This window comes from Lepisosteus platostomus, chromosome 5 (assembly GCF_059453375.1).
Source record: "Lepisosteus platostomus isolate fLepPlt1 chromosome 5, fLepPlt1.hap1, whole genome shotgun sequence".
NCBI classification, from domain to species: Eukaryota; Metazoa; Chordata; class Actinopteri; order Semionotiformes; family Lepisosteidae; genus Lepisosteus; species Lepisosteus platostomus.
In genome coordinates, this window is record NC_142615.1 from 16,523,064 (window position 1) to 16,550,510 (window position 27,447).

The 27,447-nt window shown below is 46.3% G+C and overlaps 2 long non-coding RNA genes and 3 other non-coding genes across 5 annotated transcripts in view; 4 read left to right on the forward strand and 1 right to left on the reverse strand.

Moving 5' to 3' along the window:
- Positions 1 to 18,352, forward strand: part of LOC148664189 (uncharacterized) — a 74,897-nt gene extending 56,545 nt beyond the window's left edge. Inside the window, exon 2 of the long non-coding RNA XR_015937145.1 lies at positions 18,261 to 18,352. This is a non-coding gene — a long non-coding RNA (uncharacterized LOC148664189). The remainder of the gene's footprint in view (positions 1 to 18,260) is intronic.
- trnad-guc (transfer RNA aspartic acid (anticodon GUC)) lies at positions 4,324 to 4,395 on the reverse strand. The gene has a single exon. It is a non-coding gene; the product is annotated as a tRNA-Asp (tRNA).
- trnaf-gaa (transfer RNA phenylalanine (anticodon GAA)) lies at positions 5,418 to 5,490 on the forward strand. Its single transcript has one exon. It is a non-coding gene; the product is annotated as a tRNA-Phe (tRNA).
- Positions 17,266 to 17,830, forward strand: LOC148664198 (uncharacterized). Its single transcript, XR_015937144.1, has 3 exons — positions 17,266 to 17,378; positions 17,577 to 17,677; positions 17,755 to 17,830. It is a non-coding gene; the product is annotated as an uncharacterized LOC148664198 (long non-coding RNA).
- Positions 18,353 to 25,479: 7,127 nt separating the features above from the next.
- Positions 25,480 to 25,590, forward strand: trnal-caa (transfer RNA leucine (anticodon CAA)). Its single transcript has 2 exons — positions 25,480 to 25,517; positions 25,545 to 25,590. It is a non-coding gene; the product is annotated as a tRNA-Leu (tRNA).
- Positions 25,591 to 27,447: the final 1,857 nt, after the last annotated feature.

Below are 27,447 nucleotides of genomic sequence, written 5' to 3' on the forward strand. Positions count from 1 at the left end.
ACAACCGAATGCGCCACACAGACGGAATGGTGGGTGCGTGTCTCACATCACAACTTTCCGGTTAAAAAAAAAATATTTTTTTGCCAGCTGGCAATATTTCTTCTGCACTGATAATCAAGAATTGAATTTAATTTCTCGCAAGCTGTGTGAATTTCTTGAAATACAAGTTTTCCAGAAAGGAAATGAATACATGCATTTAACGAAATCAAGCCCTTTGTGATAGTCCGAAATGGTACGTTATGTACCACAAGATAGGAAAAAAAACATGACTGGGATTTTAAGATACTGTACGTGACCTATGGTACCAGACCGGGGTAAAGTTAGCTTGAAGTTCGAAAACGATTTTGGCACGCCTGTAGCGTTTACACGAAACCTCTTAGAATCGCGAGAATACTTGCTTTGTGCATAAAATACATTGTGAATGCTTTCTCAGCCTTTACTTTTTCGTTTATATTACATTTTTTTGGACCAAGCACGAATATTCTTTTGTCCATATCTTCGCAACGGAAGCACAGAACGCCTTCAAACCAAATGCATTTTAAAGACCACGACGTGGATATTTCCACAGCCTCTACATCAAAGTATCAGTGAGCTAATTATCTTTTTTTAAACCTCCGGTTTTTCATCGATGAGTAATTACGCACTAACTGGAACCCGGGGGACCGCTGTATACACAAGTTCACAACGCGAGAAATACTGTTCAATACGGCTTCATGCGAAAAACCCGTATATGACCATAGGAAGCATAACTGTGCAGTCTCCAATTACCCAGACTGTAAGCACGGGAATAAAGCTTTGTCTGAATTCTGAAACCCTTCCTTTACGTCCTGTTTTCATTCAGGTAAGAGTCAACTATATGCAAAATACTACTGACAGCAAGAAGATTAAAATATTCTTTACTCAGCAGCTTATTAAACACAGCTCCCATGATGTTCAAACCGATTTTTTACACAGAACACTGACACAGCTTTGCGTTCTGAATCTCTTTTTCTCGTGTGTTTATTTAATGTGGCACAATGTACTGGGATAGGGGTATTCTGTTCACAAACCAATAGCATTTAAACCACAGCACCCACAATGCTGCAAGTAAGTGTTTTGCACACTAAGCAGAGAGCGATGTCTTCCTCGTTAGTATAGTGGCAAGTATCCCCACCTGTCACGCGGGAGACCAGGGTTCATCAGGACATGCATTGAAGTGAAAGCAGGATGCGCTGCGACATCCACTGTGCAGATCCCGCCACACTAAGAGGTGAGTGGGTCTGTTCGATCACAGCGCTAGGCGAATCCCTAAACAGTGTGCGTGGCAACAAACGAAACGGGCCTGTTTCCGCCCGGTTTCGATTCGGTGAAATCGGGCCCAGTAGTGGCGGGATCTGTACAGTGCATGTCGCAGCGCTTCAATGTGCTTCCTGATGTCCTACCCCGAGTGCAGAAAAGACAGCATCCACAGCAACAACAGCTCAGGTCTCTGCTCAGGAGCTAAGCTGCCCTCATCTCCTCTGCTCTGCGGCTCCTGCGGAGTGGAGTCCTGCCTGGAGCCGTGTTTGCAGGCGGCGGCTCCCCGCGCCCTGTCTGTGCGTCGTGTCCAAGAGCTCCTGGGAGGAAGAGAGAGCCCTCCCACTCGGGGGCTTTTCCACGGTCTGTGTGAGGAGGGGCGGGTGTGTCCAGTAGCTTATCGAGCGGAAGCCTGGGGCGGCGGAGAGCTGTGATCGTGCAGACCTTGAGGTGTCACCTCTTTGTCTGCTTTCCCGCCCCCCCTCCGCCCAAGCTCTGCTCCAAAGTAGCCCGTCAACCCCTCACACCTGCACTTGTCACAACCTAAGGTGCGGTCATGAGACACCCATGGGGTGTCGTTCTGTTCTTGCTAATTGTTTCCTACCCGTCGCAGGCAGGAGTCCATGCGAGGAAGATGCGCTGGACAGAGCTCAGAGGGCGCAGCTGGGTGGCTTTCCTTCTGAGTGACGTTCCTGCAACACTCTCCCGCTACTCTTGGTGCGCTCATGCCACAACACAGGAAGGCTGGAGCAGGTGGCTGTGGGCTTTGCGCACCGCCGAAATAGCTCAGTTGGGAGAGCGTTAGACTGAAGATCTAAAGATCCCGGGTTTCGGTATTTTGTTTCATCGCGCCCTTTGTTCCTCTCTCCAGCGCCCCCTGCCTAAAGTGACGCGTCCCTTTCTCAGCCCGAAACGCAAGCGAGACACCAGCAGCGGTCCCTGCAGGTTTCCGTAGCGTAGCGGCTATCACGTTCGCCTAACACGCGAAAGGTCCCCGGTTCGAGACCGGGTGGAAACAGCCTCGTTTTGCACGCTCCTGTACTTCACAGAGGTCTTGAGCGACCGGTCATTTGTTCCCAATGTATTTCCGGTGCCTTCGTGCACTCTTGTACCAAACGCACGTTCCTTCTGTACGCGGAGCCGATCATTTGCAATTGGGCTGTGCCGACAGACCAGGACGAGCTCTGTCGGCTCAAAAGCAGCGCAGGACCTGCAAGAACAACAGAAAGATTAGCATCCAGCGGGGGCCTCTTAGTGAGCCCAAGAGCTCATCAAGAATCGGCTCCAGCAACAGGGCTGGGCGCATTGTTCCATTCTCCGCCCACTCTCGGTGTAAACAAGTCCCTCCTGGTCTCTGCTTGAAATGCACTTTCCTGCGTTTGCTTTGGTGTAACTGGCTTCCCCTGCATGGGCGAATGTGAAGAAGATCCTTAGTAAGTCATTGAAGAAAACCGAGAAGAGGTCGGAGTGGCCTCTGTCGTTCATCAACGATCCAGTCAGGCAGTACTCCTCTGTAAAGCGCCGTTCGTTCACATCGATTGGCTTTTTTTTGCCTTCATTCGTGCGAGTAGTAAAAGCAGACACCCCTATTCTGCCGTGACCCGGATTCGAACCAGGCTTGTTGCGGCCACAACGCAAAGTACTGACCATTATACGATCACAGCGAGTTACCGAGACACACGCGGCAGGGCGGAAAGGGCTGTGCTCTCTTCGTGTGACATAATTCGGAAAAGTCCTGACGTTGCATTTCAACTGAGCCCCAGTATACATCGACCCTTCGACACTCTGAGTGACAACTCTCTTGCGTGTTTTCTAATATTTATGTAGTTTACTTGCATGATGCCGGGAACAGCATGGTTGTTCGCTGCCATATAGTCTAGCGGTTAGGGTTCCTGGTTTTCACCCAGGCGGTTCGACTCGGTTTTGCCTCCTGCTTTCCAAAAGATCAGCACCGTGTACGAAAGAGCCGCATTAAAACTACTCGAACGTGCAAAACGTGCGAGAAGAGGGGGCGCTTGTTTCCAACCGAAACTTCTCGCGTGTGAGACGAGCTGATCATCGCTGTGGGAGGGTTACTCTGGTAGACAGGGCTGACCTTCGGCAATAGGATTTATAGTCTCCAAGATGATATTTGCACTTTCTGGAGAGGCGATTTTCTCCACTTCAGTAGCCCGATTTCGTCGATTGCGTGGAGAGGGCTGTAGAATGTGGCGCCGCCTTTCCTGCTCCGTCCATGACAGGCGTGCTGGTCTCTGGAGAGAGAGCACGGTCCATCAGCGCACTCCAATAAAGGCACTGGAAGCATCTGAATCGCATTGGCGAAGCTCAGCGCTGGGCCGCTGGGCACGTCTTACCACCGTTTCCGTAGTGTAGTGGTTATCACGTTCGCCTCACACGCGAAAGGTCCCCGGTTCGAAACTGGGCGGAAACAGGCATCTTTTGTCGCCAGGCACAAAAGGGGATTGGGGATTCGCCTAGCGCTGTGATCGAACAGACCCACTCACCTCTTAGTGTGGCGGGATCTGCACAGTGCATGTCACAGCGCATCCTGCTTTCACTTCAATGCGCGTCCTGATGTACCCCAGTCTCCCGCGTGACAGGTGGGGACAGGTGACAGGTCCTATACTAACGAGGAAGACATCGCTCTCTCCGACCCCCCGGCATCGTGTCCCGACCCACCGTGCTGGAAGCCGACGCGTGCTGTGATTCCTTTACGGAGCAGAAATGACAACCGAGGAGCCGAGAGATCATTTCAGCATTTCGCGTCTGAACGGAAAACACAAACGACCAACTCGGAATGACTTGCCTTTGACGCTTCTCAAAGCGTTCTTTGTGCATCGAACAGACCCACTCACCTCTTAGTGTGGCAGGATCTGCACAGTGCATGTCGCAGCGCTTCCTGCTTTCACTTCAATGTGCTTCCTGATGTCGAGTCGTGTGCCGTGCGGAGGCTCTGAAAGCGAGAGCAATGAAAAGGTGCACGACACTGTGAAAGAAAACAGAGAAGTGAAAGGCAGTCATTTCTCTAAGGAGGTGAAAGAAAAGCTACTCCCCGTCGGGGAATCGAACCCCGGTCTCCCGCGTGACAGGCGGGGATACTTGCCACTATACTAACGAGGAAGACATCGCTCTCTCCAACCCCCGGCATCGTGTCCCGACCCAGCATGCTGGAAGCCGATGCGTGCTGTGATCCCTTTACGGCGCAGAAATGACAACCGAGGAGCCGAGAGATCATTTCAGCATTTCGCGTCTGAACGGAAAACACAAACGACCAACTCGGAATGACTTGCCTTTGACGCTTTTCAAAGCGTTCTTTGTGCACGACGACTGCGCCGCCTAGCAGATACAAATGGGTTGTACAACTTTGAACTAGCAAATGGAAGAGGGCTAAGCCCCCTCTCTTTTAGCCCAGGTTCGATCTGTCTCCCAGAATCACCAGGGCGCACACACACACACCCGTGCCGTTGAAGTGCTCTGCTTCATTTCTAAGGGCAACTCAACATTCACTCCTACCCCGAGTGCAGAAAAGACAGCATCCACAGCAACAACAGCTCAGGTCTCTGCACAGGAGCTAAGCTGCCCTCATCTCCTCTGCTCTGGGGCTCCTGCGGAGTGGAGTCCTGCCTGGAGCCGTGTTTGCAGGCGGCGGCTCCCCGCGCCCTGTCTGTGCGTCGTGTCCAAGAGCTCCTGGGAGGAAGAGAGAGCCCTCCCACTCGGGGGCTTTTCCACGGTCTGTGTGAGGAGGGGCGGGTGTGTCCAGTAGCTTATCGAGCGGAAGCCTGGGGCGGCGGAGAGCTGTGATCGTGCAGACCTTGAGGTGTCACCTCTTTGTCTGCTTTCCCGCCCCCCCTCCGCCCAAGCTCTGCTCCAAAGTAGCCCGGCAACCCCTCACACCTGCACGTGTCACAACCTAAGGTGCGGTCATGAGACACCCATGGGGTGTCGTTCTGTTCTTGCTAATTGTTTCCTGCCCGTCGCAGGCAGGAGTCCATGCGAGGAAGATGCGCTGGACAGAGCTCAGAGGGCGCAGCTGAGTGGCTTTCCTTCTGAGTGACGTTCCTGCAACACTCTCCCGCTACTCTTGGTGCGCTCATGCCACAACACAGGAAGGCTGGAGCAGGTGGCTGTGGGCTTTGCGCACCGCCGAAATAGCTCAGCTGGGAGAGCATTAGACTGAAGATCTAAAGGTCCCTGGTTCGATCCCGGGTTTCGGCATTTTGTTTCATCGCGCCCTTTGTTCCTCTCTCCAGCGCCCCCTGCCTAAAGTGACGCGTCCCTTTCTCAGCCCGAAACGCAAGCGAGACACCAGCAGCGGTCCCTGCAGGTTTCCGTAGCGTAGCGGCTATCACGTTCGCCTAACACGCGAAAGGTCCCCGGTTTGAGACCGGGCGGAAACAGCCCCGTTTTGCACGCTCCTGTACTTCACAGAGGTCTTGAGCGACCGGTCATTTGTTCCCAATGTATTTCTGGTGCCTACGTGCACTCTTGTACCAAACGCACGTTCCTTCTGTACGCTGAGCCGATCATTTGCAATTGGGATGTGCCGACAGACCAGGAATAGCTCTGTCGGCTCAAAAGCAGCGCAGGACCTGCAAGAACAACAGAAAGATTAGCATCCAACCGGGGCCTCTTAGTGAGCCCAAGAGCTCATCAAGAATCGGCTCCAGCAACAGGGCTGGGCGCATTGTTCCATTCTCCGCCCACTCTCGGTGTAAACAAGTCCCTCCTGGTCTCTGCTTGAAATGCACTTTCCTGCATTTGCTTTGTTGTAACTGGCTTCCCTGCATGGGCGAATGTGAAGAAGATCCTTAGTAAGTCATTGAAGAAAACCGAGAAGAGGTCGGAGTGGCCTCTGTCGTTCATCAACGATCCAGTCAGGCAGTACTCCTCTGTAAAGCGCCGTTTGTTCACATCGATTGGCTTTTTTTTGCCTTCATTCGTGCAAGTAGTAAAAGCAGACGCCCCTTTAGGGAGCCTGTCAGCACCCGGAGTTTTCCCCTTCTGTAAGCTCTCCATAGCCTCTCAGCTCTTCTACTGTCAAATCCCCCTCAAGTACTTCCCTATCTTCTTCACTCAAAATGTTTTCTAGCTTTGAGGTAAAAAAATGAATTTCTTCATCCTTTACCTCTGTAGAGCTTCTCTGTCCTGTCCCTAGTTTCTGGTCTGCTGTCCTTCCTGTCCCTCTCTTTCCCTTGGGCTATATATTTCCGGTTCTTGCACTCTGTCCTCGCTCAGCACTGATGTTCGGATGTCCTGAGACCCGCCTAGCACCAGGGCGCCCCACGTCCGCTCCCTGAGGGCACAGGTTTCTATACGGCATTCCTGAACTCTTTGCACTAATGAGCCCGGGCCTTTTTCCCGTCTCGCCGCTACACATATGGGTCTTTTTCCGCTCTCCTGCTCCCCACGGTTAGTCCCTTTGGACGTCCGTGACAAGAAGGCCTCGATGCAGGAGAGGATAGCACTCAGCTCTGTACTCTCTCTTCCCTCCTCATCAACTACACTTTCCATGACAGACTTGGAGCCTACCACTTTCCTGAAAAAGAAGCGAGTACACTTCTCATTTTCTTCCAAGAACTGCACTCAGCTTCTTAACAGCACTCCTCAACTACTTTCTTCCGCTATGCTCCGGATGTCCTTTTTTAAAAGGGCGATATCCTCAAGCACATTGAAGCCACTGTGCAGCATCGTGTAGGGACGCTGCAGCTGCCTCTGTTTCCTGGCTAGCACTCCTCTCCGTCTGGCAGCAGCCTTCCTTCCCTCAGCCATGAAAAAGGCCCTTGTCCTCACCTTCACCTCCTCCCACTACTCTCCTACTGACCCATACAGACACTGCAAGGACACCCACTGTGATAGTTTCTCCTTGTAGCGGGATACTACCCCCTCGTTCTCTAGCAGCTTTGTGTTGAGTTTCCAGAGGCCTGGGCCAAAGACAGTCCCACCCTTGAGTTCCACTCTACACCCTAAAGCCTGGTGATCTGAGAAGAAGACAGGCTGAAGAGTGACCCCAACAACTTTCACTCTCTCTGAGACAAAGCAATAGTCAATTCTGGAGCTGCTATTCCCCTCTGACCATGTATATCCTGCTGTTGTGGGATATATACATCTATATGTGTCTGAGAGTTTAAAGTCTTGAACTAAGTTTTGCAGGGCCAGTGAGCTGGAATCCAATTTTATCGGGCTTTTGGCTAAGATCAAGTTCAAGTGGCATGCCCGTAGTTCCTGTCTTTCCAAAGTTCTAGAAGGTGATCGAAGATCCTGAAGAGTGCTTGAGCTGGTATCGCCCCAGGTTGAGACTAGGGGGTTAAGGCCAAGCAGCAGCTGAGCTGGGTGGGATCCGGCAGCAACGTTCTCTCTCTCTGCTCTCTCCTCTCCCCTCCCCCTTTCTCTTGCTCCGCCTCCTTGGCCTCTTGGCTGGGAGTAGGTACTCGTGGCCTGCCCGCGGTGCTTGCTTTCTTCCTCAAGACTCGGAAGCGCTATCCGCTCCCTCTCCCTCTCTCTCTCTCTGCCTCCTTGGCCTCTTGGCTGGGAATAGATACTCGTGGCCTGCCCGTGGTGCTTACTTTCTTCCTCGAGACTCGGAAGCACTATCCGCTCCCTCTCTCTCTCCTCCTGCGCCTGCACCTAGCTGGGCTTTGCCCACAAGGACAAAGGCCAGGGCTCCCTTGCTGCTCCTTTAGGAGGGCAGCTAAACCGTCCTCTCCACAGGACCTTGCTCTCTCTCTTTCTCTCCTTTTTTCTTTTTTCTCCTTTCCAGATGGCAGACAAGAAGACACTGATCCGGTTCCACTGGACTAAGAAAACAGATACGATGCCAACTGCGAAAATCCTTTTTCATTACCTTCCTGAGAAGGATCCTGCAGTTGGTGGCCGGAGATCTCTACTGCCTGCAAGACAACAAGGCAGAGAGATACATGGAGGCCTACATGGCCACGGTCGCCTCATATGAAAAGGCAACGAAAATTATCAGAGAAAAAGGTAAGCACCCCCGTTTCTCTGATTTCAGGCCGGAGCCTATGAGGAAGACAAACCAGAGGACCATCACAGTCCTCACAACCAACCCCTACATACCAATGGAACTGGTAACAGCTTACCTAGAGAGGTATGTAACTGTGGTGGGCAAACCGACGGAGATCAGGGACAGTTGCGGCGTCTGGTATGGCAAACGCCAGTACCGAGTCCTCCTGAAAGAGGACCTAGAGGGCGTCAACGGTTTCCAGCACCCCCGGCCCGCTTAAACATCGGAGACGACAGGGGGTACCTTTACTACCCCAGGATGCCGGATTTCTGCAAGAAGTGCAGACAGTCCGGCCACAAGGAGAACACGTGTGACATCGTCAGATGTCACAACTGTAACAAAGAGGGGCACCTGGCAAAAACCTGCCGGGCAGCCAAAAAGTGCGATGGATGCGGCGCCGAGGGACACCTCCTTCACTAATGCAAGGTAAGCAAACCTTCGTTTGCGCAGGTGGTGGAAGCCGACCAGCAGAAACCGGTCTCAAGACAAAGGGAGAGAGGTGAGAACAAAGAACCCGCACCTCCCCCACAGAGAACCGAAACTGCCGAGGCCACACCCCAGCCGCACCAGTGCCTCAAGATGGCCGCCAGGACGACGGACAAAATGGCTGACCGGAGGAAGGGCCCTAATAACTCCCAGCAAGAAGGGAAAGAGAAAGCGGAAGAAGAGATGCAGGGCGGATCCGCCTTCGGAAGGACAAAAGAAAAGAGTGGTAAGGGAGAACCGTTTCCTCGTCCTAGAGGAAACGGAACTTTCTTCCCCCGAGGCCCAGGAACAACCGGAGGAGGCAGCCCAGGAAGAGGTAACCCCCTCCCCCGAGGCCCAGGGACAACAGGTAGAGGCAGCCCAGGAAGTCGGAACCCCCTCCCCCGAGGCCCAGGAACAACAGGAAGAGGCAGCCCAGGAAGTGGAGCCCCCCTCCCCCAAGGCCCAGGAGCAACTGGAGGTCCCCAAAACTCCTGGAGAAAGGGAAGAAAAAAGCCTTCCCGAAGCAGTGGCGGAGAGTATCCTCGAGGAAGACGAGGATTACTTTGAAGCCGCCGTGGAGCCGGGACTGATGGTAGGGCTGGACCTGTCCAGCTTGTTTACCTTTCAGTCCCCAGCGAGACCTGGAGGGAGCCCAGCATATTCCCCCCAGGACCCAAGGAGAGGAGTTACATCTAGGCTAAACAGTGCCCAGATGTAGACTCCCAAGTTTTCCACTGTAAGCACAAAGAGAGGAGGTTCAACTTTCACTTGTTTAATCATGACTGTGAAACTTACCTTTCTAACAACTAACGTGAGAGGGCTAAGAGACCCGGTGAAAAGACGGGGAGTCTTTCATGATCTGGCCTCAAAGTCTTTCTCAGTTTGTTTCTAACAGGAGGTCCACCTGAAGGATGAAAGTGACAAGCTGACATTCACCAGGGAATGGACGAAGGGAGAATCATGCTGGAGCGTAGGAGGGGTCCACTCTTCCAGAGTGGGAATCCTCCTCGGAAACCAAGAGATGACGCTGGTTTCCTCCTTCTCGGTGGTGCAGGGCAGGATCCTGGTTGCAAACATCGACTGGAGGGGGCAGAAGTTGAGAGCAATTAACGTCTATGCTCCGATGGAACCCTCTATCCGGAAGGAAGTGTTTGCTGACCTGGCCAGCTGCTGCACCACCAACAGACAGGTGGTGCTTGGCGGGGACTTCAACGTCGACTGGGAGAAGGGGAGCGCCGCTAGCTTGGCAGAGCTGGAGTCGCTACTCAAGCAGTTCTCCCTGGTAGACGGTTTCAGACGGTGCCGCCCTAACGACGCCGTAACGACATGGAAACACTCCCGGGGAGTGTGCAGCCGCCTGGACTACATTGATGATGGCAGCTGAGTATCGCTGGAGGACAGTTCATCATGAGTGGGTAAGCCTGCATAATGAGGGAGAAGAGATCAGCCTCTCTGATGCAGTGTCCAGTGACACTAACCTTCTGTCCTACTGTTCTCTGCTAATGTAGAGGGTGAATGCTTATTTAGGTGAATGTAAGGTTTCATTCTTGTAAAATATTTCCGAGCACTTTTTTTGTTGCTGAAAATTAATCTTGTGCATTTGAATGAATTCCGATATTGTCACCTAATTCTATACATTGTTTCATCAGACTAGAACTTTTATAGGAGTTCAATTGCATTTATGAATTGCATAGTGATAGTATTTCTTTCCGTTTAAATACTTCAGTCAAAAATGTAGAGAAGGTGCTCCTGTTTTCACCATTATAAGAACTGTGATGCACCAGTAATATTTACTCTCACAAAAGTATTGTAATTGTATTGTTCTGTTCTGTAACAATCTTGAGTGACACAAACCTTCTGTTTTACTGCACTACACTTCTCCAGAGGCCAGTTCAGCACACAAGGATCCTCAGTCAAACAAACACTGCAATCGCTTGATAAAAGCCATTCCTCATCCTTTCTCTTAGTATTGGTGCAACTTTTGTATCCAAAGAAGGCGATTTGACAATGAAAGGTGCAATCATCTTAAAGAGAGTCTTCATGAAGGCATGCACAGCTTAAGGCACATGAAGCTGAATCTGTGAGCTGATTGACACAAAACAATGTCACTTCACATTATCCGCAAAGCTGTTTTGCTTGTCTGACCACCTCTTCGTACTTTACAGTGAGCGCATATATTTCAGTTTCTTCTTTTGTATTTTCCTTACTATTTTACTGTCCCTTTCCCCCATGTGGAGATGTATCCACTGCCAAAACTGCTGTCTGATTATTTAAATTATCTGTAAAACTGTTACATGACTTCATCTAATTGTAAATTTATAAGACAGTCTGTGAGACATTTGTGAGAGTAGCTGAATCCCAGGGCTGGTGTGGAATCACACACAGACAGGTCTTCTGTGTGATCTGAATCCCACTGCCCAGAGCTACAGACTGGTCAAATGGTCACAATTGTAGACACGACCATCGGACAATCGGCTACAAATAATCAATATACTGATCATATTGTCACTACTGGTGTTTATTACATAAATACTATATATAAATAATAAGATAATTCCACACTCATGTGTGTTATAAAACATTTATAAACATTTTGGGAGGCTGACATACAGTAAAGAAAGTAATACTGAAGGGCTGGAAGTCCTGGAAAGCGTTAATAGAACCTTCTTGCTTTCGACCTGGAACAGAGCCCACAACTGCCAGATCAGTGACCCCTGAGCCCAGTTCACAGAGAGGAGAACCAGGGGCTCTTCTATGTCTCTAAGAGGGCTGGGAGGAAGGATAAAAGGGGGAAATGTGACATGAGTCCAGGCTGTTCTGTCTGATATTGTTCATGTAGCAGCACTGATTGTCTGAATATCTTCTGGTTCTGGATTGTGAGGATAGAGAGCAGTACGGAGTTGAGATCCTGTCTGAGTGTGAGTCTGAGCAATGAATCTGACTGAGAAAAGAATAATGATTTTTTATTCTGCCTGAGAATTTTCCTGAGAATTTTTCCTGATAATTTTTCTTCTTTTCCAAGTGGTGTTACATCCCCTTCAGATACTCTACACAGACTGCCAGAGAGAAGAGGAGCGAGAGATGGACAGATAAGAGCACACACAGCAAGAGACACATACGTCTTGATTTACTTTGAAGCAAGTGTTCATTTCTTTTCAGGAACAAGTTGTTTTTGAACTTCAAGAAATTCATACAACTTCTGAAAGATAAAATACAAATCTTGCTTCTCAGGACAGAAGAAAAATACAAAAAAATGCCAGTGATTTGTGAAAAGCAACGGGAATGTGTCCCTCTGCAGCTGTTAAACAAAGGGCTGGTGGGTCAAACGCACTCAGGGACGTGCTTCAGATTGTGATGATGTAAACATAATCTCCGCTAAAAATTGAAGGGATTTCTTCGCAAACCCTCTTGAATGTTGCAGGAAATCTTCGTGTTTTACTCGTGTGCAACTAAAACAAGTAAACAATTCAGTACCTAAGTCAATGTCCAAGAAAACCATCCTCACGTGTGGAATTTTTCTTTAACTGGCTGTTGGGAGAATTCATTTATACACCCGTTGTATCCTTAGCAAAAAAAATTTAAAATTAGAACACAGATTTGTTGGAGAACTTGACAATCCTTGACAATCATTATTAAATGAGCATTATAGAAATGTGCGTTGATATTTTTAATATATACCTTAATTGTAATATATATATATAATTGCTTTGATATGGATGTTCATTTGAAGGAATTGAGGAAACTATGAAGGATCGCAGAACAACCAAAGATACATTTGGGCATCTGCTATTGGTAAAGATTAACGAATACAGTAAGTGTGAAGCTTGCACATACACGAGAGAAAAAGATCAGTTTAAATTCACTTCATTAGACTGACGGTGTGTATAGCAATGGATGGTTCCGATACATCGACCTCTGGGTTATGGGCCCAGCACGCTTCTGCTGCGCCACTCTGCTGACAGCTGTCGTAGTGTGATTCAACACAACTGCTCTATCTTTGCTTTCTAAAAGTGCGCCCGAGATGAAAAGTTTCAACGGCAAACACAGACGTCACTTTGAGCACTTGGTCTTTTATAGTACGAATCATCACACGCTGCTCTACATGGGCGTGTCTTCAAGATCGTTGAGAACCAAACCTTCTGCTTTCCGAGGCAACTGATTCTTTCCTTGTTAATTCACAAATCTTCAATGGGAATCAGTGAAACGAAAACCAAACACATGTACACACTCGCGTCCTAGCCTGAAAGAAAAATGATGGAAGCATTTGAGAAATAACAAGAGTAGTCTGAACAGCTCCAGTCTATCAACTGCTCTACAAAGTGATCGCTACTTCCACACCCAGTTTATAACGCTGAAAATGATTCAGGAAGCACAGCAAAGTTCTAAAAGCAGTGGTTGAAAAGCGTCTAGATACATAAAATGACAGTTTCTCAAAAGTAAAATCTTAAGCTTTTAAATATTGTCATCAATATATTTTCGTTTTTCTCTTTTTTACATAACACGCTTTCGAGAAATAGACTGTCTTGTAATGAAGGCTGCATTAGAAAATGTGTGTCTAAATTAAAATCGGGTTTATGACTTCTGCGTTTTTCAGCTTTCTTAGCGCTTGGGTCTCGATTCAGATATTGCAATGAAAGCAACAGGGGAGTAAGTTTTCCTTTTCTAAATCAAAGGTGATCTGCTCACAAGGAAGTATAAAAACTTCAGCGTTTACTTTTTGAAGACCGCAAATTGTCGAAACACTATTGCTTCATAAGCTAATAAGTAAGGTTTCTGAGCACGCATTGTATTACTAATGCTGTTATTAATAAAAAAAAGCTTAAATTCACATAATGGAATTTGGACGGCTCAAAGTAGTCTATTCTTTGTACAACTTTACTTGCCCGCTGAGTAGAGTTTAAAGCAACGGCAGCAGAAGTAGCAGTAATAGCAACAACGTGGTTAGAGTTTCACAATACACTCTATGAAATTATTGCGGCTTCAGATCGTTTTGTTCTGTTGAAGCTGCCTACAGGCTCTGAATTGCTGACATTGGCTGTGATCTTTTTTCAGGTTTCATGAAATTCTTCACATATTTGAAATATTTAATTCGGGTTCGCCTAATACACGGTGCAAACCGTACCTGCAACAGAATGCTGTGGCACATGAAGCCGTTTTGTTTATCGGTTGTAAGGATTTAGGAGCGTACTACAAATCGAGCAAGGGAAAAGAAAGTTAAACAGGAGTCACTTTTTGGATTGCTAATTCATTGTGCTCTGCTCGTCTAGGTTCAAATCCTATCCTTGTCATGGTTAAGGCCTGAGACGTGTGTGTTTTTTCTAAACGGTGTTTGCATTTGTTTCCTCTTTACTCCTGTAAACTCAGGACTTTTTTTCCTTGGTGGCAACAATACGCTTCTGTAAATGGTAGACTCTGCTTTCAAATGAGCTGCACCAGGCATTCGGATACAGAAGAACACAGGGATTTAAAATTCAGGAATATGAATGGCCAATTGCTTACAGCTTGGGTTTTTACGTTTTCTTATTTAGCGATTTGTGTATCAATCTTTTAACAATTCATTAAAATGCTAACAATATGTAAAATCAAAACAACAGCACCGTTAAATGCTGGGGAGACAGGTAGTTTTTTTTTTTTCCATCAGATGCCAATCTCTAATGCTGTGTGTGAGAGCTTACGTACCTTTCCTTTTCTCACATTTTCTGACAACTATTCCAAAGGGGCACCCTGTCAGCTCCTAATACTTTTTAAAAGTCTGCCTGCATGTTTGATTATTGTCGTTTTATTTAGAAAAAGTTCAATATTGATCATAACTAAAGAAAATTAGGATCACGAATAAAAAAGGGCTGAAGATGCGAGTCGCTCTTGAATCAGAGCTGGGCGACACGGGCTTCTGTTCTGATATGATTGTACGAGAAGCAGGAGGAATCTCATCTCTCCTATGGAGCATGAGCTGAATCAGGAGTGAGACATTTCGTATGCTCGTGCATATGTTAACACATGACCTACATCGTAAAACTAAATTAAAAACTAACATTAAGTTGTCAAAGACATTCATTTATATACAAACAAGAGACAGACATAGTAATGATTCTACATTAACTTGTCCTGCACTGATTAGACTAATTGAAATGTATGAAAGCCCGTTTCCGCCAGGGAGTTACAAAAAAACGCGCTATGGTATGGCAGAATTCCGACTAAGTAACTCAGAATTGCGACTTAGTAACTCAGAACTCCGACTTTTTATCTCACATTTGCAACTTCGAAATAGCCCATATTTCATTGTCTGTCCTTTTGTTATTGTAACGGATTCGGGTTCTAGCTAGCAAGGCCTGGGTTTGAGCCAATAGAGTGAGGCACGAAGTAGGGTGGGAGCGGCGAGGGCACAAGCCCTAGAGCCCGAATTCGTTACAATAACAAAAGGTCAGACAATGAAATATGGGCTTTTCGAAGTCGCAAATGTGAGAGATAAAGTCAAAATTCTGAGTTTTTAGGTCGCAATTCTATGATTCTAAGTCACAATTGAGATACCATAGTGCGTTTTTTTTACTCCCTGGCGGAAACGGGTTTCCATAGGTTGTCAGTGCTGCGAAGCAAAAGCAATCTCTGGAAAATCAGACAAATTATTATCAGATCATGTCAAAAGCTGATCAGTATTTCTTTACTGGGAAGCAAAGAAATGCTTGTATTACACATTTTAATATGACATGCAATTACACATGAAAAATAGTAAAATTATTTTCATTGCGGTACGTGTTGATAGAACAGCCCCCTCGATAAAAGAAAGTGTGGACGGACGTGTCGCATGTTCCGTACTCTGTCTGACAGCGAGTTTAACACACTTTCCTCGGAAATTAGAAACTAATTGAACAATAAATTAATCTGAGCAAATTTTACACGTGTGGGTGATTTAATTCTGTCGAAATTGCGTGGAACTCCTCCGCTGAGGTCAGATACACACGGGAAAATGTTCAGGCGGCTTCACGGAGTCCCGCCTCAGACTGAAATCAGGTTCTAATTAGACGCTGAGAACAATCCGGATCTCTGTATGTAATTGATTGTGTTGATTGAGCGGTAGTGTGACCAGGTGTGCGGTAGCAGGTCCTGCCAGTATAAAAACCTAGTCACCGCGTTCACACTTTATGCTTTCTTGCTTCAACAGTTTTGTGGTTTACTTATTTTACTCCTGTAGCAATTGAGCGGGACGTTAATTTGGTGATGCGCTCGTTTCTCTTTATGCTGTGCCTGTGCACAGGGGCCGGGCTCCCCGCACTGGTTTCCGCCGGGCCGGCTGGCTGGGACTCTCGGGAATTGGCGCTCCAGGCCGACCTCCCGGCTCCTGAAGACGCAGCCCAGTTGGAGGACTTGAACCTGGCAGATGCGCCCTCCGAAGACCTGTCTGCAAACGAGAACGACTCGCAGTCCTTGGCTCCCGACTTTCGCCGCCTTCCCGTGTCCAGAGACGCGTACTCGCCCTATTTCGACAAGGAGAAGATGAAGCCCGAAGCCGGCAGCCGCCCCTTACCCGCCTACATCAAGAGCGTCCTGTTTCCTCCCCAGCGAGGGCGGCAGCCGGCTCGCCCGGCCATCGGGGGCACCCGAGGAGTGGCTGTGTGGTGTGACTCCAGCAGGATGTATGTGAGGGTCAGTCGGCTCCTGTTCGGCTTCAGCTGTCGGCCATCGGAGGTGACCTTGGGCAACTGCAGCGTCAGCCAAACCACACGCAGTTACTTCTACTTCATCTACGGGCTTCACGAGTGCGGCACCGAGCGATCGGTAAGCGGTCTTCATCTACAGGCAGTGTATCGACGTGAGCTGTAGGGCCAGTGTCGGGGTTGCCTTTCCTGGGAATATCCCTTCCTCTGTGACCCTGCAGGTTGTCCAGGGCCGCCTGGTGTACTCCAACACTCTCCGCTATGCCCCGCCCTCCTCCAGTGCACCTGTGCATCGCTTCATTCCCTTCTCTGTGCCTGTCAAGTGCTCCTACAACAGGTAGGCAGGGCTCTGCTGCTGAGAAGCCGCTAGGAAAGTGTCCAGATGCCCCTCATCCCCTCTGTCCTGCAGGTTCCACTACTCCTACAAGGTTGGCTATGTCCCCACGTGGGCCAGGAGAAGGACCTTCTTCAAGGACCTGAAGAACAAACACAGCTTTGTGCTGCTCACCACCAACTGTAAGCTCCTTGAGTGAGTGGCTCCTCCTGCCTGCAGGGGGTGCTGTGTGCAGGTGTAATGCTGCCTCTCTCTCTCCAGCCCGCTGGGTCCGGCTCTCTCCTAAGGATGAGTACTTCCTGGGTCAGCCCATGTACTTCCAGGCCACTGCCTACTTTGCCACAGCAGAGCAGAGGCTGTACATCCACTCGTGTTATGTAACGGAGAAACCAGACCAGCACTCCCAGCCCCGTTTCCCTGTGATCGACAACTTGGGGTACGGCCCCTTCTGGGAGGAGAGGTGGGCAGGAGCCCTGAGAGCCTGCAGGGGTTCATCCTTGTCCTTGTCCCCAGGTGCATGGTGGACAGCAAGGCAGATGGCTGCCTGTCCAGGTTTGTCCCCTCCAAGCAGAAGGATGTGCTCCGCTTCACAATTGATGCCTTCCTCTTCCAGAAGAAGCTGTCCAGGAAGGTACTGCTCTCAAAGGCTGCTCAGCCTTCTTGCTCTACTGATCCATGGTCTGCTTTCACATCCATGATCTAGATGTGAACCAGACTGTGGCAGCTGTAGTGCCTAGAGCTGCCAGCTTGCCTTCACTGATGGCAGAAGGTCCTTCTCTGTCCCTCTATTGGCCTTGATCCCTTAATGCTGTGACTTTCCCTCTTGCAGCATGAAGTGACTGAGCTGTACATGCACTGTGTCATGGCTGTGGCTCCTGCTAAAGCAACACCAGGGACCAAGTCCTGCACCTACAACAGGGAGGCTAAGAGGTACTTCTGCAAGGAGCCTGCTGAGGGTGCTCTGGGACATGCCAGGTGGAGGCCTCACCTGTCCTCCTCTCCTCCAGGTGGGAGGAGCTGTATGGTGACCATGAGGTCTGTGCCTGCTGTGAGTCCAGGTGTGCTGGCAGTTGGAATGAAGGTGGGTCTGGTTCTCTATCCCTTGTGGATGCATCTCTGCTCGAGAGACAACCATGCTTGGACAACTGAGGAATGATCCCATGCTGGACAAAGAGACTGTTTAGATGAGTAGCATCACTGTGGGACTCTGGGTATAGCAGATCCCTCACTCCTGGGTGTTGCTTGTCCACAGGTACCAGGAGCCTGGTGACCAGTAGTCGGGTGGCTGTGGCACCAGTAGAAGCTCCTCTGGATGTGGGAGCTGACTGGACTGAGGATGAGGAGGGAGACCCTCAGAGCTCCAGTGAAGATGCTGAGAGCACCAGTGAGGATGTGGAGGGAGCAGAGGACATTGGAGATGTTGGCCAGTGGACAGGTAGGGTCTGGCAGGAGGAGCTCCTGTAGGGGTGGTGTCCTGCAGTTCAGCTGGATTGTTCTCCTTCTTTCTCCCCAGGTGCCTGAATGAAGGCTCCAGCCTGGCCCTTGTGACTCTCCTGCCTCCACTCGCCTTGTAATGGCAACATCTCAATAAAGCTGTGAAAGACCCTTCTGCCTGCCCTTGTTTCTTTATGGTTTATTGGTTTGAATGGGGTGGAGGAATTCAAGGGAAGTATTTGTGGGGGTTCCCCTTTCAAGAATGCTTCCCGTATTGCTGCCAATGAGGACTGAAAATGGCTGGAGTAATAAAGCGTTGTAGTGGGGGGGAAGATGGCCGCACTATTCCTTGGGCAGGGCATTGTGACTTTTTTTTTTTTTTTTTTTTTTACTGTGAGAGAGACGGAGGTGTTCAATATACTGGAAATCCTCCTGTTTCCAAGAGGGGTAGTTCTTATGGAGTGTGAGTTGCTACTGTAGTGCCCAGTAAGAGTGAGATCTGGTGTCCTATTCTAGGCTGCACAAACTGACTAAAAGAAACGCAAGGAAGGGATTGTCAACAGGGGCTTGGTGTAAAGTAGGCCTTCCTTCCTTAGCAGAGGAACAATACTGGTGCACAAACATCAGTGAATAATTGTGCAGTTAGAATCTCGGAGGTCTTGTCTTATGGGTGTTGGTTTCACAGCAGTGGTATTGGACAGTCATGGGGAAGTATTAGGATTGAGACTGGAGAACCCAGTACTTGACTGGGAAGGCGGGTGTTCACAACCACCTCTACCAGCAGCACAGACTGTGTAGATTTGAGAGTGAACGCTTACTACACAAAGCCTCTCCCCTGTTTCAGTGTCCCATGTCATGAATTTCAAGTGAATCCTAGTCTTCCTTTTTGCCTACCTATAATTTGCACAAATCCTACTGGCCCACTAACACTGTCAATTCTTAGCCCTACTGCACTGCCCTATTAAAGTTTCAAGGATTTAGGATAAACTATTTTATATAATGGTTCCAAAGGTGGCTTCTCAAAGCACTTGACAGAATTACAATAAGAATACACAGGATAAAACAATTCCAATAGACAGAGGAGACCATGGATGGTGGTACTAAGGAAAGTAGAAGCAGAGGGGTAAAGAATGGAACCAGTTCAGTAAAGGCTCTTCTACAGAAGAAGGTGTTGAGTCTGAATTTGAAGGAGTTTAGGGAAGGTGACTCTGCTATCCTTGGGCAGAGAGTTCCAGAGCCTGGGGGCATAACAGGAGAAGGCCCTGTCACCCATACAGTGTAGACGGGCTTGGGGGACAGTTAGGAGACCAGAATTAGAGTGAAGGTTATGAAGTGGAGAGTAGGGTGATAATAGATTAAACTGCAACTGCAACTGAAATGTGTAATGGCAGCACTTTTGAGGACTGTTGGTACAACAGCAGTGCTCAAGGATTCATTTCTAATATTGAGGACAATGGGTTATATACCCATCGTTATTACCAAAGGCTCAGAGACGTTTTGCTATATAAAAAGACTCCTTTCCACCACTAATTTATTCAGGTTTGGTTCATTTGGGTTTTATCAGTTAAACATTTAATATTGTATGTCAGTTTGTTGATGCCTGTATATCACAGTGATCTGCACACACACCTTTGACTGAATATAGGCTGCCAAACCTCTCCAGCAAACTTATGTATCACGGTAGGTACACAAGAAGTTTATTTGTAATAACAGGGTTGTTGGTGCCAGTAGTCAGATTGGGTCAATTGCAAGGTAAGAACAGCATCGCATTAACTGGAGATGATCCAGAGATTAGCATGCAGCTCTGTACGCCAGATTAATACCGATTTGCAACTCGCTCGTCTGCTGACTTTAGTCCCCTGCTCAGTAATCACAATGTTCCCAATTGCAATGAGCCCAAGGAAACAGCTGCTGCTCTCTAGAGGACACTACAGGACAGGACTAAGTACAATTCCTGCAATAGACTAAGCAGTTTAGTGCCAAACTAATGGAACACTGAATCCTATGGGACAGTTCCGAATGTAGTAACAGCTTAATACTGAAATAATATCGTAAACACCTCGTGATCTTAAGAATCTGTCGCTGTTAAAAAGTATTATAATAATAAGCTAAAATTGTACTGCAGCCACAACACAGTGGACTTGCAGCTCCTGTCCTGATCATACAGAAAGATGTCATCACTATAATACCTGTTAACAAACATAGCGCCTGCAGTCTGTGATAGAGAGCTCTGAGGTGAATATTCCTTGCAGGGAAGTGAACTGTAAACAAGGCAAATACATCACTCAGATGAGGAGCAACGACTGTCGCTAAAGAAAGTGAGCGAGGGTACACCTATAGTAGTTCATCCACAGAAATTCAAACATAAATTTGTGACGCACCAGAGTACCGCAAAGCTAGAAGCGTGCCTTCAACTGGAGTACTGTAGCACGACTGTTTATTTTTTAAAGTAATATTAACTTATTCCAGGCGTTCATCTGGTTTAAGAATACAAATCGATGCCTTCAAATAGACCTTTAACAGTCCTTTGATGTAGAATTAAGAAAATGGGGAATTATTTGATCCCATTCTTAATCCAGTAGTTTATGGACAGGCGCTCTCAGCGTACTGTGCGCAGGAGTGATGGGTGATGTGGAATTCTATGGGCTCAGTGGGACTCCGGGAGTCAACTCAGGGCTCTGCTGTAGATTCCTGTAGAACCGGTGTGAAATGATAATGTATCGTTGGCTGGTATTGTTAATGTAAAGTTTACTGGTACGTTTCGGCCAAAACATATTTTCTTTCTTCTTTTTTTTCAGCATGGAATAAACCTATTACTTGTTCCTTTGCAGCCCACGCATGCTGACGCAGCTACCCACCTGAACTACAAATTGTATGTTGGCCGTTCTGTTACACTATATTGATGAATCGTACAAGATCATAGGATCTATAAGCCTGAAGACTTTTCTTGTACAGTGCCCTGATAAAAATCAAATTAATTCCACTAATTTTTATGGAATCCCATTTCCGGTAGTGAGGCTTCCATAGTACACGGATGGAATAGTGGACGGTGGGCTTTTAAATTCTTTTTTTATTTAAACACCAGAAATACAAAAACAAAGACAGAATATGAAATAAGATACAGAAATAGACACTTCACATCCAGAATAATTCACAATTATAAAAGCTGAAACTTATACTTTTTAAATATTTCCATTGTATGTCCTTTTTTACTTAAAAAAGAAACTCTTCTTTAGCTCAGCTGGCAAGGCCTGGGTTCGAGCCAATGCAGTGAGGCACGAACTAGGGTGGGAGCGGCGAGGACACAAGCCCTGGAACCCGAATCCGTTACAATAACAAAAGGACAGACAATGAAATATGGGTTATTTTGAAGTCCCAAATGTGAGATATTAAGTCGCAACTACGAGATATAAAGTCGGAATTCTGAGTTTTTAAGTCGCAATTCTCAGTTACTAAGTCGGAATTCTGAGATACCATAGCGCGTTTTTATTTTTACTCCCTGGCTGAAACGGGCTTCCATAGAAATGGTCAGATTCAGAGCCATTGCAGTTCGTGCTAATTAGAACAACGCCAGAACTGAACCCTCAGCACCGTACTGACTACTGAGCACAAGATCAGCTGCTCTCCAGCTTTGTTTCGCACAGTTTTGCATTGCTATTGAGCTCAGAGGAGGAGCTGATCTTCAGACAGTCAGATGCGTTATACATTACGTCACTGGCCCTAATCTTACGGTGCTCAACTGCACCATAGTGACCTCAGCGCCACTACTAGTAATGCGTCGCCCCCAGCCAAAATTGCTTAGTAAAAAAAAACGTTTTCTATACTGTCTGTTTAAAAATATTATATCTTTAAAAATGACAAAGGGTTTGTGTGTCGCGCTAAAGTTCCGATTCATTTCGAATGCAAAGAAAAAACATTTTCTTCCAAGAAATCATAAATTTGTCTCATCCTCCATATTATAATTCTCTCTTGTAGTAGTAAAGCATTTTGAGTCAAACCGAACAATATATTAAAGGAACAAGTAATAGGTTTATTCCATGCTGAAAAGAGAAGAGAGAAAACACAACGTTTCAGCTGTGAAACCTTCTTCAGGTTTGTTTTCTCTCTTCTCTTTTCAGCATAGAATAAACCTACAATATTACTTGTTCCTTTGCAGATACGCATGCTGACGTAGCTACCCACTTGAATATATTAAACGTTTCATCTGTACGATTAACATAATGTTCTCCTCAATAACTACAGTAAATGACAAAGCCTTAGAGCCACAGAGAAAAACAAATTGCATTCAAAGTAATTTTAAAGGCTCGAGATAACATTGCACTATAAACGCAAATGTCTGTCTTCTTTGTGGCGCTTACTTTTTGTTGCTTTAGCAAATTTCATGCAGTTTATTTCTGACACAAGACATAACAAGCTTGTGTATTTATGACAAAAAAGCAGGGCAACAATTTATATCGGCCTTGAAATTGAAATTGTTAAAAAGTGAGTTAAATGCAGATATAGTAAATATATTTTCTCATATAATGGTGTGTTTTTTTGTCTAAAAATCCTTCATGAATGGTTTAACAGACACTTTGCATAATAAAAAAATATATATTTACGAATTTTAACTTTTTATACAGTAAAGTTTTGTTGTGAACATGAGCCCTGTTTATCGATATCACCAACACAGTTCTGGATTTTATTCTGCCTTCCTATGGACATTGGAATTTTGTGTGTGGTAGCTTATTAGCGCCAGGGAGAAAAAGAATATTGTTGGCTTTTAAATGAGAAACCATTTGCGTTTATACAAAATCACAATGTGTTGTCCCAGACATTGGGACATCCTCTGTTTAAACACCTGTCGTTTTCTCTAATATTGGCTCCTGTGCTTCGATCCATTTGAGAGAGAAGACACTGAAAAAGTCTTGTGAAAGTGGATTTTGCACCTGCGCCAGTGCTGTAGTGGTATCATACAGACACCCATACAAATCCACCACACGTTGGAAGCTCTGGAAGGCAACGTAAAATATTGCTCTGTCCGTTGGTGCATTAGGTATGCATGCTACATTTCAACGTAAAATGCAATGTAAAAAGATCAAATTTGATTCAAAATCGATTAATGTAAAAACCGATAAAGCTCATGTTTTTTATCTTGTTTTATCTATATCTATATCTAGTTTTTCAAAGGTCTTAAAAAATGTTTATCGTGATTGTGAAAGTTCGAGAAGGTGTACCAGCGCGTGCCTTTATATCGCCAGCTTCAGTCTCACCTGTAGCTGCGAGAAGGTTAAAAGCGCACAAGTGATCTGTCTTTCGTCCAAATAATTGCTGGAGCAGCAGGACGTAGAGCACCATCCAGCAGCTGTAGACGATGTTCGAGGAAGAGCTAATTCTGTTTTCAGCACAGGGAGCAAGAATGAGCTCAGTCCGGCTCCCAGCAGAATCCATTCTGGTTTGGTTGCTGTCAGACTGTGCATCTGAGGCTTTTTGGATCGCAACGTGAAAAAAAAAGAACAAAAAACAATTGCTCACATCGTGTTACTTCCACCAGAGGAAGGGAAGATATCACTTAAAAAAAATCAGAACTGAATATTTGGATCCGGGGCCTCATACTTATCAAATTATTAAAATAATAATTATTTAACTATCAGATTGTGTTTCTGCAACATTTCATGCACAGTATGCCGTATTCAACAATAAAACAACAGTCACAACGAGGCCTTTACACCCAGTCTGGGGTATTTTCCCCTTTTATATTTTTGCCACTTTATATCGAACCTGTTATACTCCCAGAAGTGCGCAGTAGCTTCTACTTAATACAAATATACAATTCACCGCTGGTATAAACAGATGTGTGCCATGTCTGCCTTTGTAAGCATTTGTTTAAAAAATAAGTTCACAATATGTTAAAAACACAAAAAGCACAAACTTAATAATACAACGATACAAAATCAAATCCAAATCATAAAGCCAATTAAGTACCTATCCTTTGAAAACAGAAAATGTGACATTTGTATCTACTTTTGAATTACTGTACAAAGCAGACAGAGTAGTCCCTGAATTCAAAGATCAGATCTTGGCCAAAACAAGACAATCAGACGTGAGCTGAATTCGGAACAAGAGCCTCTGCTTCGTCGTTTATTGAGCTTTTGATCAAAGTGAGTGAAAAAAGATCAGCTATTTTAACAAAATACACAAAGGGCACCTTCCTTCAAGCCGGAGTCAAACTGGTGACCTAAGGATTCCCTCTTGTTTCAACTACAGTCCTCCACTCTACCAACTGAGCTATCAACAGATGTCAGGAGCCGCTCTCTGGCACATACTGCCCAATGTAGTGAAATGTTCCGGATGATTTAAATCCCAGATCGACATCGTTTCCAACTCGTTTCCTTAGTCTTGTTTACCTTGAATTTAAGCCACAAACCAGGATTCTACTGTATAAACTTCCGGAGATATTACAAAATGTTTGATGGAGCATCAATCATTCCAGGCGGAAATTGACTCCTTTTTCTTTCTCGAGGGATCATATTAAACATTTAATTTGGATCGAGAAGAGGATCACCATGAGACACAAAACAAACAGTTTCATTCTCTTTATTAGAATCTGTATCACAGCTAATGCATGTAAAGCCTTTAGTATGCGAGAGTGAGAGTTCAGTTATGCCAGGGAGTGTGAGAAAAGAGAACTGAAATTTAGTAAATTAATATTTAAATAGAGTGTAAATCTTCAAAGTGTCACTGCAAAATTATTACAGGGGTCTACCAGCTGCCGGACGTACTTGTTTTGGGACTATTTCCAATAAGTACCACATTAGTAGTTGTGTGTCCTTACTGGTATATTTTAAACATTCGGTTATATACAAACGGGACAGAGACACAGTAATAATCCGATTTTAACGTGTCCTGCATTTTAACTTACTGAACAGATAAATTGAAATGTTCTTATTCAGAGCCCCTGCAGTTCGTGCTAATTAGAACCACAACAATACTCCTGAGTCCTGAGCACCACACTGAGCAAAGGTTCAGCTGAACTCTGACTTTGTTCAGCACGACTTGTTGTTGCAGTTGAGCTCAGAGCTGGAAATGATCTCCATATTCTACCACACTAACTAGTCCTAAACGTAGTACACAGTACACACTTTTTTAAAACAATTTAAAATATTACACAAAGGCTGTAAAGCACACTCTAAATCGATCCGAATATTTGATTTCCGCGATCCGTTTAGGCAACATTAGGCAACGTGGCGCTTCTCCAGCAAAGCATTTCTCAGTTTTGTGAACTACTGGTGCTTTTAACACACCAACTTGCGTATCTCGTCAGGATGGCCGAGTGGTCTAAGGCGCCAGACTCAAGGACTCCTGTCTTTCCATTGCTTGGGTGTTCTGGTCTCTGAATAGAGGCGTGGGTTCAAATCCCACTCCTGACAGCTTTTCCCTCTCTTGCATTTTTCCTGTCTTCTTGTGCTCGCTGACAACGACAGAAAGAAGAAAACGGAGAAACCGGCTTGCGGGCACATGATGGGCAGGGAAATGCTTCGTGAACACTTCAATGTGATTAGCAGAAAGTCAAATAGGCTTCGATTTCTCCCTTAAGAACTGTTTGGGGTGCCTGTAATCGAGTAAAGATTTACGGTCAAGGTATGCATTCAAAGGTGAAAGACCGAAATATAAATCCAGAAGAAGATGTATTAAAACATATTGTAACGCTTACGGCCGACAGGCACTGTGTAAGAGCCGGCGTACCAGAGCAGGTGATGTCACCGCCCTTCCCTGTGATAGCAGGACTACAGCTACTGGGCTAAAGAGAGATCTCTTTAGCTACTGGGCTAAAGAGAGATCTCTCTTTAGCTCACGGGGCTGGGTCGCTGCAGAGAGACGCGGGAGTCCCGGGTTCGAGCCTCAGTCGGGATGGGGCCGACCTAATGCGGCAAGGGCGCCTGCCTGAGCCCCCGTTGCGTTACAATATCGTTTTCCTTGCGGTTTCCCCTGTATTTCATTAAATGTGGCATTGTGAAATCAGCCTGTAGCCCTACGGAATGCAGCCACTCTCTCGGTGACAGCGGCAGGAGCCGAGAGGATTAAATCAGAGCTCGAACCGAGAGTTAAAAAAATATGGGCAACTAGAACATAGATCATAGAACATTTTTATTAAACTTTCCTATCTGCTCGGCCGTATTTTAGTTGCATTTTAGCTTCTATTTATATACTTTACAGTAGATAGTGTTTAGTAAGAGAAGAGAGATACAAGCGCTAAACCCCCACAATAACCAAACCTTAACTAAAGCAGGAAGATCAGTTTCTGCTCGAGACAGCCGTTTTCTGAACTGTAAACCTTCAACACTGGCTGGAGACGCTGTGTCCGGACTCAGAGGTTGTATAAGAAAAGACTAGGAGAGCTGCAGTCGCGGCTCATTGCTCTGCGCTCCCCGTGCGGAATGCGCGTGTCCTCCCTCCTTCATTACCTTCATACACTCCTCTCAAACCACAGCTAACTCCTGAAATATTTCGGTGAACAGATACTGGGTCTTTCTTTCCGAGATATCATAGGCAGAAACAATAAACACGGTGAAAACAGGAAGGTATTCTGATCGTATAGAGAAATGCGCAAAAATAAATTTCCTAAAATCCAATAAAATCTAGTTACATTCTGATGCTATTCTGATGTATCTGAATAGTTTTGGCACAGTTGTTACAGCAAAGAGACAAATAAACTTTTTTTTTTAAATTTCATTCGAGCTGTAGTTTTGAAAATGTTTTTTTCAATTCTCTAAATAATACAAACACCCGTTGTAAGCGTCTGACCATTGATATTCTTGAATTACAGTATAAGCCCGTACACACGCTGGCAGGCAGTTCAGCGAATATGATGCCCCTGCAGGGGCCGAATATTAGACAGACGTATACATACAGTCATCGTGTGGAGTTTATTCCTCCTCTGCCGCAGTCTTTGCCTCTTGTCACATTTGCGCTTAATTGTCGATTTTTTGTATAGAACACCGAATATCTTGAGGAAGCCTGTCAAGCGAAGACTGATGGATTATTGAGGTGCAAACACTGGTTCAAAATCAACACCCTCTGCTATTGCCGTTGTTTCTTTGATAATTTCTTCAAATTCATCATCTGACCTTCAGATCGAGGGATATTGAGCATAATACCATACAAATTGTAACTTTCTTTTGATTGCCAGTTTTATTAAAATGCCATCCCCTTTTACAGTTATTTTAGATGTTTGGCAAGGCGTAATATCCCCCCTCTCACCCTCAGCTAAAATATTTTAAAAGTAC